General features: G+C 44.8%; 1 long non-coding RNA gene across 6 annotated transcripts in view; it reads left to right on the top strand.

Moving 5' to 3' along the window:
- Positions 1-13,282, top strand: part of LOC112651459 (uncharacterized) — a 155,837-nt gene that overhangs the window by 95,593 nt on the left and 46,962 nt on the right. Inside the window, exon 7 of one of the 6 annotated variants that reach the window (XR_007410217.1) lies at positions 1,576-6,642. The exons of the other annotated variants lie outside the window; for them this stretch is intronic. This is a non-coding gene — a long non-coding RNA (uncharacterized LOC112651459). The remainder of the gene's footprint in view (positions 1-1,575; positions 6,643-13,282) is intronic. 6 annotated transcript variants of the gene reach the window in all.

Raw genomic sequence — 13,282 nt, 5'->3', positions numbered from 1 at the left:
CCCCTCTGCTGCAGCCTGGCCTTGTCCAGCCAAACCCAGGGATGCTGACTCTGTAGCCCCGAGATAGATAAATAATTGTAGACATCAGTTACCATGCTAGCCTGAATTCCCAGGCTGTGAAATAGTGGCCATGTGTATTGCTAAATATGTGTCATCGTAACTTGCTGGAAAGTTTGATTTGGGTACAGTGTTAAACTTGTGCGGGGATTACAGACATAATGACATAATTTGCTGATCATGTAATTCAAACACAGAGGCTACAACTGGATTCTCCTGGGCCAAATTTGGTCCACATGGTATTTGCTAAGAGTTTCATTCTTTTAACTTGGATTTTCAACATTTAAAATTGAGAGAATGTACATAACAACATGTTTTTCTAGCTTACCTTACACAATCTGAACATCTGGTTGGAGCAGGTCTCTGGGTAGACATGAAGCAGCTGGCGGGCTCTGAGGCCTCTGATGCTTGCTTCCTAATCCTCCACAGTCCCCACCATTCCCTCTTGTCTCCAACTTCCTGAGCCCAAGCAGCAGTGGCCATTTCTCATCCTGCTTGCATTGTGGTTTTGCTGACACAGGCCCACTTGACTCACTGTCTGCCTGGCCCCTGTGGGCATGTGGGTTTGTAGACAGAGCAAAGACTAAATAGCTCATGGGGCACGTCCTTATTATTTTCCAGAAGGGAGCTGCAATTCAGGTCATTTGCTATCTATGAGAATCAAAGGTCAGGGTGTTCTCATGGCAGTAAACACATGTAGATACCAAGGAATATTCAGAAGGCATTTACTTCCCAGCTAGTCACACACTGGTAGTTTTATAAAGCTTTGGGTGAATGCTGTGGCTGTATCTAAGGTTGTCAGTTTTGGTCTTCATGGCATTTTCAGCACTTATCCCACCCTGGCCTGTAATTTCCAGGTCACTGCCCAGGGCATTGCAAGCCTGCTCCCTCCTGATTATATGTCCTATTCCCTAGGACTTCAGCCTGGGAGCAGTGACAGTAATACAGCATTTCCCTAAGTGGGGCAAGCATTTAAGTTTTACACAAGCATTTTCTTTAAATGTTAATTGTTATGCATTTTTTTCATGAGTACTAGAAAAATGTAACTAGCACAAGTCTCTGATTTTAAAAATATTATTGCTTAGGAGGAAGCTAGGTTTTAAAAAGTTACTTTATTATTATTTTTTTTTAAGTAGGCTCCATACAACATGGACCCTACTTGAACTCACAACCCTGAGATCAAGACCTGACATGAGATCAGGAGTCCAATGCTTAACTGAAGCGTTATTTTAAAAGTTGCTTTATGGAGAAAAAGCAAGTAACTGCTGCTATAGGTGAAAGGTGACAGCAAAAGCACATGGTGTTTGACACATCAATGCCTGAGGTTTGGGACAAACTTTGTGGGGCTTCTGTCATTCTTTCCCTGTCTTTGGGCCACATTCAGGGGCAGGAGACAGGATCCCTTCTCATCCCTTGCTTCACCTCCATTGCTCCCCCGAGTCTGGGGAAACTTGACCTGGGTATGATCGTTCCTAATCACAACTTCTGCTAAATATATCATGTTCCCTTTGCAAATAGGCATTTTACAGTCTGTGAAAGCACTATACTTTTGAAACTCAAGGCAGGAAAAGATTTCCCGTTGTGTATCATCTCTTCCTTGGGATACAGGATACAGAACAACCTGGCTGCTGCATGAATGGGGTAATTATCCTGGGGTAATGTGAAATAGCAGGGAAAAAACAAAACCAACAAAAAAAAAATCCCTTACCAGTTAGTAGTTTTGAGGAAATATCCCATCATCAGTGGAGGTGGCAACTATATGTATGAACAACAGTTGTTGGAAAGAATGTAAGGATTGAATTGAGTAAATGAACTTGGCTAAATTTCTTCACCTCACTACAGAGTGGCACGTATAAGTGTTCCATAAATGGTTGGCTCTGTGAGGATGATGACAAACCAGGATCTTTCTTCCAGTGCTGATGTTAATTTAGAGAGAAAGAGGAATTGTATCTTGAGGTTTTATGTTGGAGTTTATGCCCATGAGACCGTCTTGACAGAGAGCAGTCTGCTGGCATATTACCGGCCATGCCCCAGGGCCACCATTTTCCTGAGCCTTTGTTTGGTCTGTGGGGACAGGGAACATTCTTTTCTTTTGGTCATAAGGCCAGACAGTGGGAGGAGAGGGCAGCTCTGGGCACTTGGCTACTTTCTAGGTTGGGTAAAAGCCAGTGAGGACTGCCTACAGTGCTCCTACCTGGCTCCCATGCAGGAATGCACAGTTAGAACTTAGTAAGTCCCAGTTAAGGATCCAGTAGAGGAAAGGAGACACATGAGTGTATTACCTTGAATGGAGATTACTTGAATTCTCACCAATGTAGTATTAAAACAGGACAGACAGGCCCCAAGAAACTAGCTTGGCTTCTCCCAGCGAGAACTCCCCATTGAAAACGAATTCTTCTCTTTGTTGGATTTTATGCAACTTGCAGTTATTGTCATTGATTTTGCAATAACCACATACTCTAGTTTTTGTGTTTTATGCTCCCCTCAGTAGTTCCAAAAGGACCCAGCCCTGCCGACATCTTGTCTTTAGCCAGTGAGATAGTTTTTAGGCTCTTGGCCTTTTGGAATTGTAAGAGAATGAATTCCTTTTTTTTTTTTTTTTTTTAAGATACTAAGTTTGTGGTAATTTGTTCCATTGGCCCCAGGAAAGTAGTATATATAGCTTTCCTTCATTCGGTCAACACATCTTTGCTGTACATCTGTGAAGTATCAGCCATCTTTTCTCTATACAGTGCTTCTGTGGAGGAAGTGCCAGTTGGAGATGCCACATCCCATCCAGTTAGAGCTGAGTTGGTGACTGGTGGAGGAATATTAACCCCCCTGCTCCTCAGAGGCTCCAGTCGTCTTTCTCTGATCAGCAGAGCTCTGAGCCTGAGCTCAGGGGTCCCATCTGGAAGAGGGGAAGGGTCAAGATGTCTTGGGAGCTGTGAGATGGAAGCACTGTCATGTACTTACAGCAGCTTCCCAGCCATGAGAACCAGAGCCCAGCTTGGGCGAAGTGCAGGGAGCTGCTGCTGGCATGTGGACACAGCTAACCTGAATTAGGTTCCTGGTACCACACAGGTAGTGGCTTAGAACAGCACAGATTGATTGATTGATTGATTTTTATAGTTCTGGAGATGGGAAGTCAGAAATCAGTCAAGGTATGGGCCTTCTGGAGTCCTTAGAAGCCACCTACATTCCTTGGCTGCTGGGCACTCGCTCCAACTTCAAAGCACATCACCCCAGCCTCTGGTCTGTCATCACATGGCCTGCTTCTTAGTCTCTGACTCCCTTTTTACCTGTCTTGTAAGGAGCCTTGTGACTATACTGGGCCCACTGGGATAATACAGGGTCACCTCCCTATCTCAAGGTCTTGAACTTCATCACATATGCAGGGCCCCTTGTTCTAAGGTCACAATTGCAGGTTCTAGGAATTAGGACAGGGACATCTTTGGACCTAGATACTTAGGGCCATTTTCAACCTACTGCTAACCCTCTCAGAGCAGAAGGTTGCTGATCCACTTTGAGCTTCAGTAGAAGCCTGGCTCACAGCTCTCTCTCTGGAACGTGATGGATAGTTTCAGAGTTGAGGCCAGCCTTTTTCTGTGTGCATGTGAGCACCACATGGTTTGAGGGCCTCATGTAGCCACCCACCACTTGACCTTTGTCATGCCCTTACCTGGTGCTGGGTAATGTGGTCTTCAATGGCCTTTCCAGAAAAGAATATAGAAGTGTGATCATGAGGTTTTGTGAAAAGCATTCAGGAAGTACAGTAGGATCCAGGGAGCTGTCTGGGAAGAGTTCGAAAACACTTGTGACAGACGCCCGTTGCTTGTCTTTCCATGGGGCTAGAGCTGTTTCTTTTTCTGAGCACTTCGTAAGTAATCTGAAGCCAAGCTGAACATTAATCTAAAGTCTCAGGTAAGTTCATGTTATCAGGACTCAGTTCTTGCTTTCTCATCTGCCATCACAAGAGCATTATGCATAGCAACTGGAGTTTGGGTTCCTGTAAAAAAAAATCTTGGGCCACAGTGATTACACCAGATTTAAAGGTCCATGGGGTTAATGGAGGTGGATGGGATCTGTAGTCACAGCTCTGAGAACAGCTGGAGTTCATAGTGAGTGGAGAGAATGGAAGGGGGGGGCAGCATTGTGAACATTGCATCTTTTTAAAGATAAGTGACATTTGGAAAGAGTCCACGGTAGGGCCTAAGCTTTTTTTTTTTCTAAACTGTCATGGTTGAATGTGCTATGTCCAGGGATAGATTAGGTAGGGAATATAGGCAGCCTTTACTTACAAATTAGCCAGAATTGGTTGAATATGACAGAAATGTAACTGGTTTAAACAAAAGGGAAAAAAAAAGGAAAATTTTTGACTCAAATTTCTTAAAGATCCCATAGATAGATGTTACCTTCAGGCATAGTTGGATCTAGGGTTCCAAGTGTGTCATCAAGACTCGATCTTTCCCTATCTCTCAGTTCTGCTATCTTCCCATTAACACTGAGTTCTTCTGGACTTGCCAAGCAGCAGTTCTATCAGCCAAGCAGCTTCAGTGGGAAGGAACAGTGTTTTTCCCCAAAATTTTGACATAAGTAGTTGGGCTGATTCCCATTGGCCTGGTTTGAGCCATATGACCATCCTTAAGCCAATTAACAAATGACCAGGAGGGTGTGATGCTCTGATTGTGGGTCTGGGTCACCCATTCTCCTGCCCCACAGCCATGACAGGGATTAGACCTAACTGAACCACCAGGCTTGAGAGTGAAGGAAAGTTGGCTCCCCAAGGAAGATTGGTTGGTGTTAACAGAAGATAGAGGAGCATGTGCTGGTGAGGCAGAAATAGCAGAATGTCCATGGCAATTTACAGCCCAGGAAGGGCTTATTGAAAGGCTGCTCAATTACTTTCTAGGACAAGGAAAGGAGTATGTGTGTTGCTTTTACAAATCTTTCAGAGAATATTTGTGTCACCATCCTTAGCCCTGATCCTCAGTTGGGGAAGCATATCCTATTAGACTTCAAGACCACTAGGGTTTATTTAATGAAGTTTACAAAGTAGAGAACAAAATGCTGGCTTTGTAAAAAAGCAAAAAACAAAACAAAACAAAGACACACTTGGAGACCCTGGAAGTTCGGAGCGTTGTCTTTACCAAGTGAGCTAGCTTCAGGGGACACAAAGTGAACAAAAAATGCTTATTGACATATATAAACTGTACCCAGAAATGCCACTCTTTAAATGTACCACCAGTGAGAGACTCTGGGAAGGTCTTAATACTCCGGGACACTCAGGCTTTCCCCTTTAATAAGGAGAAGCTTGTTCTGGCCATAGTACAATAAAGCTTGCTACATTCTATCTCCCAAATTCCCCTTCAATTTCCTGTGGAATTCTTCCCTTTTATATATATATTTTTTGAAATTGTTAAAATTCCTTTTCCAGCCTGAATCTGCTTCCTGGTTATTTATAAGAGCTGTGTGCCACCCAGAGGTGGCTGATTTTTCAGACAGAGACATGAGCATTTTGTTTTAGTGTCCTTCTTTAATTTGAATGTGGAGTGAAATGTGACCAGACTCAGGGTTTGGTCAGGTGTCACCACGTCTAGAGGATGACAGTAGCAATTAGGAAACTTTGCTTTGAAAGCAACAAAAATCTCAGCTCAAACCGGCTGAAATGCTACAGGAATTTATTGGCTTGGGTAGCTCAAATGTCTAGGGACTATAAAGCTGTGGACATAGTTTGATCAGGCATTTTTCACCTGCTTTATTCACTGATGTAATAACCTAGGCACTTAGAACACTGTTCAGAACAGTAAATATTTGTTGAATGAAGAAAATTATTCTGACTCTGCCTTTTTCCATGGGTTGGTATGTGGGTGAAGAGGCAACATCTTCTATCTCTTCTTTCTCTCCTCTTCCCTCTGCTGACAGTGCTCCCACCTCCATTATTATTTTGCCAAATCCACAAAACAGCTCAAGGCCTCTAGCATTTTACAGAAAAGGAAACCAAGGCCAGAACTCTGGAAGAATTTATCTTTGGACAGTCCTTTCACCCTCCTATAGAGCACTGATGGCAGATATTTCTCTTGTCATACCTTCTGTTTATATTCCAAATGGGCAGCTGGCCCTCAGCCAGCAGGATAGGGAGCTGAAATTCATTCTTATAGTTCTGCTGGTCTATATATTTTCAAATTGGCAGCAAAACCCTTTTCTGATCATAACTGCAGTTAGTTTGTAAAATGGGAACATGGGGTAGCTTGATCACTCCACGGGGAGTGGGATTCTACTTTTCTGATTTTAAGCCTTTTATGCCTCCAGAGCATCCCAAAGCTTACACTGTTTTTTGTTTTTGTTTTTGTTTTTGTTTTTCAAGTGACCAAATGCACCTTGTTTGTGTGTTAACTGGATTTCCAGCTATTTGTTTCAAACAGTTAATTTTTTCACTCTCTTATTTAAAAATGTCTCCTGTCCTTGGGCTGAACCTCCTGATGGAGGAGATTCTCCTGCTTCTCCTGCTACTCCTTATCGATTTGTATATCAACAAAATGCCTCTGAGGACTGTTGGGCCCTGACACCCTTCTGGAAGGCAGACTTTGATGAACCAAGTCCAAGGTGAGAAGGAGGACAAACAGAGCCCAACAAAAAATTTTGTGGTCTGAACTTCAATCAAGACCCCAAAATCAAAGGCGGTGTGTGACAGGTCCCACTTAGTTGCCAGGATTTTTTAAATGGGCCTCTCTTGCCAGGCTGAGGATCCACAGAGGCTGGCCAGAGATAACACTGAAGGGAAGCCAGGAGTCTCTCCAGTTGTGATGTGGGATCTACAACAGTAGCCTGGGCCAGGACCCACAGCATTGCATGCATGCTCCACCAGGTCACTTCACCACACCACCGTTCCTAGCTCTTTATGAACCCAGACAAGAAGACACCATTAGCAACTGATTGCCAAGGTGTTACTTCCTCTCAACCCCCAAATTGGGTATTATCCTTATACATAAGATAGGGAACTGTGTAATAGAAGGCAGAGCAGATAGATTTGCATGCACCTGGTTGAACAACCTTCTTGATAAATGGGCAAGAGGTCTTTCTGTGTCCAGCATTGTCCTTAGTGGTCTCAACAGAGATGTGTGAGTGAGGTTGGTTTATCACATTTGCAGCTGAAACAAAGCCAGGATAGAAAGGCAATTCTATAGATGACAGAAAGAAAGCTCTAAGAAATCTCCAACCAAGCATGAAATGTAACAGAGAGCAATGTCAAGTCTTCTGTTTAGATCCACGAAATCAATTGCATCATCCCCACATCACCAGGAAGGCCTGCCTTTAACTCCCTTCCTGAGGTTCCATCTGTGAATGTTTCTCTCTTTGCTCAGAAAGGTTCCTTCAGGTCTGCAGACTTTGCTCATGGATCCTTTTCCTCCCTGAAGTGGTTTCTGGAGCTGTATAGGAATGCTCTGTCCTACCCCAGGTGGTGCTCTGTTATGCCAATACCAATCCAGCTCTGTGGGACCCACTTGGGGGCCATAGTGGGGATTGTGGTTCCCAGAGCCACATGTAGGACATAAAGCTCCATAGACTAGGATGCGGGGTGGGGGCAGGCAAAGGCCTCACCAGGGCTTTGGGGTAGGCTGTGTGGCTAAGCAGGAGGCGGCCGCTGGATGCTGATGGTTGCTGGCTGTGGAATGGGCCTTCAAGGCTTCCATAGACCTTGCCCCTCATGACTCCCCATGCCCAGACTACCTGCTCTCCAGCTTTGGGGGGCTGGGGTCTTCAGGGCTCTGCTCTGCTGGCTCTGCTTTGTTTGTTTCTGTCAGGAATTTTATCGCAGCTAAAGATTTTTTTTTAGGGGCATGTATGTGAGTGGTTTAAATGTTCTCTGATCTTTTTTTTTAATTTATATTTTATTTTTTCCCAATTCAATATATATATATATATATACACACACATATATATGTGTATATATATATGTAAAACATGTGCAGCCTTCTGTGAATATTGAATATGGAAGCAATTACTCGAGGTTGCAGTAATTACTTTTATACAACTATAGTTGGAGACTCGTGAATCAATTCCATGCCCATTAGCAATGTATGCTTGAGCCAAGATTTTCTTTTCCTTTCTTTTTTTAATAGGACCGGACAGTGTTGAATCCCTGAAAAAAAAAATAACACTTTTTTTTTTTTTAAAGCTGACAGCACATTCCGTCTACTCGACAATGTAGAACTAATGAAGATGTAAGTGTAGGGAAACCTATAATTGAATCCAGCACGCAGCAAGCATAGTTTAACACAAAGCACACCCAGCTGAAATCACATGTGCTAGTGGTCTAATCCTGTCAGGGCAGCCAGCACTAGGAAATATTTCTGGATTGTGTCTCAGGCGGCGTTTTCTGTCCATGTAGCCAGGAAAGAGTGAAAATGGTTTCGAGCTAAGTCGGGGAACACCCGACGGGCTTTTGATAAGGTTGCCCTTTGGTTGATTGTTTAAAGGGTAAGGATAGGAAAAATAATCCTGAGAAACTGAGGCGTTTGGAACTAGAGATCTTCTCAGAACTTTCCTTCTGTTTCCCTTGACAGTGTCTGTCAACTCCCTGCGCGGTGGCCAGAGGTGTGTCTCTTCCACATTGCAGAATTGGGGCAGTCCCTCAGGGACGTGCCTCTTGGTCCCAGCCCTTGGGCTTCGCATGCAGGGCCGATCAACCCAGCTGACTAGTTCCTTGCATCCGAGGACCCCTTTGATGTGTGGTCAGCGTGGGAGGGAGACTAGAGTTGGAAATATGTGCTTTCCTTTCAAAATTCTTGATCGATGATTCACTGCCAGGTGTCCCCAGTGCCCCCAGCTGCTCTGTCCCATGCAGTTGCTCCCCGAGGATGAGCACTCCTCATGCCTTGCCCTTGGCTCTGCTCAGCTTCCTGGCTGGAGATGGAAACTGCAGGGTAGCCCCCTTGAAACTGTGCTCTGAATTCCGCCTGCCAAAGGCAGGCAGCCCTATTCCTTTGTGAGCCTCTCAGACCTGCAGGCCTCAGATAAGGAGTACCAGGCTAAAAACAGCTCAAATTTGAGTGCCTCTGGTTGGCTTCTCCAGTAGCTACCACTCCCTCTCCGCCCCCCCCAGAGCCATATTTGGGTTCTCTGATGCTCCCCTCCCCTCCTTGACTGAGATCACCAGAGCTGTGCTTATGTGGAAACCATAACAGATTTACAGAGCGACCCCCACCACCAGGCTGCCCCTGCTCTGTCCCCAGTCCTTCTGGTTGAAAGCACGCTCAGCTGCCTGGGCCTTGGGGTGATGGCATTCTGCTCCCAGCCTGTGGAAGGTAGTGTGACCTTCCAGGCTGGGCCCTGGAGACCTGGGCCAGATGTGCTGTCAGGCCCCGTCCCCAGGACCTCAGAGGCCCGTGTTTGGAGCAGGGAAGTCCCTGAGTGTCTGCTGAGCAGGCGGCCTCTGTCTGGACACCCAGCCCTTTCAGCTGTTGAGCTCTAGTTGAAAGAGGCATTCCAGGGACATTCTTTTTGTCTGGATCAGCGACTTGGCTTGAACTATGAACCAAAAACCAGAACAAACTGCACCAGTTTGCTCAACCTCGAACCAAATCCAAATAGTTTTTATATCACTAAGAACCAAACCAGAGTTCTGGGGTTTGGTTTGGTTTGTTTTCCCACCAGAGAACATTTAGTGAACAAGGCCAAACTGGAACAGGACTCATCTTCATCCTCATGCGACTGAGAAGGAACACGAAGAGAGCCTCGGCATGGACTTTGGACCCTGTTGGCTCTTGGGCCACAACACACTAAAAGGCAGGGCTAGATCTGCAGAGATTGGACTAGGTCTACTCCAGGGTGGAGAAGCTAGGGCGTCAGATCTCTACTCAGAAGACAGGCAAAGTTGCAGATCCACATTGCTGTGAATGGTGCCCTGTGGTATAGGTGGCTCAGAAATGTGCCACAAGGCAGCCACGATGAATGCAGGATGCCACAGATGTGCACAGCAACATGCAACAGGGAGGGACTTGAGTAAAATGTTGATTTTTCAGAATTTTTTTCAAGTATATTCTGGGTAAGTCAGTAGGCCGTCAGTTAGTACATGGCACATGCTAGGGCACATCCAAAAGAAGTAACAAAGGCATGACCTGCTATCTCAGAGCCCATGGTACACTTTAGGGGTGTTGTGTGATACTACAATGTACTGAAGAGAAGCTGTAATGGTTTAAATAGTGTACCCCCCAAAATTATATCTGCCTGGAAATCCAGAAGGTGACTTTATCAGGAAATTAGGTCTTTGCAGATGTAATTAGTTGAGGATCTTGAGATGAAATTATCCCAGATTTAGGGTGGGCCTTGAATCCAATGACTGGTGTCCTTATAATAAGAGGAAAGGACATAGAGAAACATGGGGAGAAGAAGACCATGTGAAGACAGAGGAAGAGGTGGGAGGGATGCCTGGGGCCATCAGAAGCTGGAAAAGGCAAGAAAGGAATCTCCTCTGGTGTCTTTGTGGGAAGCACAGTCCTGATGACACCTTTATCTCAGACTCCCAGCCTCCCCTGTATTGCGTGGGAGAATAAATGTCTGTTGTATTGAAGCCATCCAATTTGTGATCCTTTGCAATGGCAGCCACAGGATGCTAATATGGAAGCCTTGGAGACACCAAAGGCCTGCCACAGCCACTCCTCCTTTCTGAAGAAAATGGTATCATCTGTGTAATTAACCATGTCTGTGTCATGTGACTTCACTACCCTGGTCACACATGATTGGACCAAGGATTGGCCGGACACATGACAGTGGCCTCTCATGTGGTTCCTGGCTACCCTAGATTAGATTGGAAGGCCTTCTACCAACCTGTCCTTTGAAAAAATGAAACACGTATACCAACCATGTAGGGCCATGGTGGCAATAGAGAGATGGAACCATGAGGTGGAAAGCAGAGGCAAGTAGAGCAGGAGACAGAGGGAGAGAGAAGGAGAGAAAGAGGAAGGCTGTGTTGAGAGGGGCAGTATCATTAGAGTCAGGAGCCACACTGCCCCCTCTGAAAGGACAGGTCATTGTTACAATCCACAAGAAGCTGGAGTCTGGTTACTGTGTTGCATTTGCTTTCTGGACGTCTTCACTTCCTCTGGATTCTTACAATTCTTTCCCAAGTCCAGAGAGAACGTGAGCATTTCTCTGCCCTCTGCAATCTGAAACAGCCCAACTGACACACTTATAAAAGTGAGACCACCATGGAAAAATAGGAGCTCACATGTGGCTATGTTTAATCCAAGGCTTGTCCATATAAATTGCTTGATAGCTGTATTACCCTGTGCAGGTTCCTTAACCTCTCTGAGTTCCGACGTCCTCTTGTATCAGATGGGATTAATGTCATCCTTCAGAGGGTTTTGTGAGGATGAAATAAGTCATAGAAAGGGAAAGATCCATGATAATGCCTGTAGCCCAAAGCATGCCCTTGAGAGTTTCCTTCCCGTTTAAGTGAGTGCACTTGAGACTGGACTTGAGTCTGGACCTGTAGAGTTGGAAACAGATATGTGCTTCCAGTTTGAACCAGTCTGGCAAGTGATATTTTGAAAATGCTTTGATTGGGTTTATTTATTTGTTTGTTTGTTTATTTATTTATTTATTTATTTATTTATTTATTTTTAAAGACTTATTTATTTATGATAGACACAGAGAGAGAGAGAGAGAGAGAGAGAGAGGGCAGAGACACAGGAGGAGGGAGAAGCAGGCTCCATGTTGGGAGCCCGAAGCGGACTCGATCCTGGGATTCCAGGATGGCGCCCTGGGCCAAAGGCAGATGCCAAACCACTGAGCCACCCAGGGATCCCCTGATTGGGTTTAATAAAAAATTTAGTTTGGAAATTTAGCAAATGAATGTGCTTTTGGGTCCTCTCCACTGTCTTAATGTTTGTTTGTTTATGGCTTGATTCGGTGATGTCCCTGAAAGAACCCGTCCAAATAGCATAATTCAATCAGCAGAAATCTTGTAGAAATAGATTTTTAGAACCCACTAGCCTGCCAAAATATTCCCTAGCTTATCAAATATTTTTTACAAGTCCGATAACACTTACTATATCATTGGACCTTAACAATGCCCTGCAGCCAAATCAGTATTGGCCTCACCCACCTTTTCCCAGTGCTGTGCCCATCTGTTTCTCCAGCCCTGAGGCCTCCTGCTTCCTGTCCCCCCCAGTTCCTTAAAAGAACGAACAACATGGGATTTCTTTAATGTTGGAGGTTTCATCCTGAGCACAGGGACTTAACAACAACAAAAGAGAGTTTGGACAAAACAGTTGATGTTATCTGTTGCAGCATATTTTGTCTTTGAAAGGTTGAAATGCATTTCAAGCCCTACACCATATTTTTTCATCCTTTCTCTCCTCCACACCCCACTCCTCTTCCTAACAGCTGTGCTCAGCAGGCCTGTTCTCTGGCCGGGCAGCTCTGAGACGTGGGTCTCCCGCTGCCCTCCAGCACAGCTGAGTGGAAGGTAGGGCAGAGGTATGAGCCAAGAATACCTGTTAGCTAGGAAAAGGTGAGGGGGCAGTGGGACAAGGGGTGAGCACATGCACAGAGGCTACCAGGGCTTCTACAATATTTTCTTTCTCTTTTTTTTTTTTTTTGAAGATGTGTGGTAAATATGGCATCATGTTAAGACTTGACAAAATTAGAGGTTACAATATGCGCTAATATCTTTAAGACTTGCTTAAATGTTTGAAATACCTTATCATGAAACTTTGTTTTAAAAATACTTGCAAAGAGAGTTTTTGGACTTAAAAATAAAATGAAAGAATTTGGTGTGTTAAGCGAGGCTTCAGTTGTTACAGTTCACACAGAATTTGCCCTCTGTCAGTGGGAACTGGAGTATTGAAATGAGCCTCATGTTGTAATGACTTCCTGAGCATGTTTTGAGATCAAGGGCAAAGTAGCTTCCCCCACCCCATACCTACCCTGCCCCACCAAACAAAGCCACATGTCATGGACACAATATTGAAGGATTTGCTCATGTATAAAAGTTTCTTAAAAGAGAACCTTCTTGACAAACATTATGTGGTCTCATTCACTTGGGGAATATAAAAAATTGTGAAAGGAAATAAAGGGGAAAGGAGAAAAAATGAGTGGGAAATATCAGAAAGGGAGACCGATCATGAGAGACTCATAACTCTGGGAAACGAACTAGGGGTGGTAGAAAGGGAGGTGGGTGGTGGGTGGGTGGTGACTGGGTGATGGACACTGATGGGGGCACTTGATGGGTAGCACTGGG

This window comes from Canis lupus, chromosome 4 (genome assembly GCF_003254725.2).
Source record: "Canis lupus dingo isolate Sandy chromosome 4, ASM325472v2, whole genome shotgun sequence".
In the NCBI taxonomy this organism is placed as follows: domain Eukaryota; kingdom Metazoa; phylum Chordata; class Mammalia; order Carnivora; family Canidae; genus Canis; species Canis lupus.
Note: the sequence above shows the minus strand (reverse complement) of the source record. Positions and strands in the feature narration are given on the sequence as shown.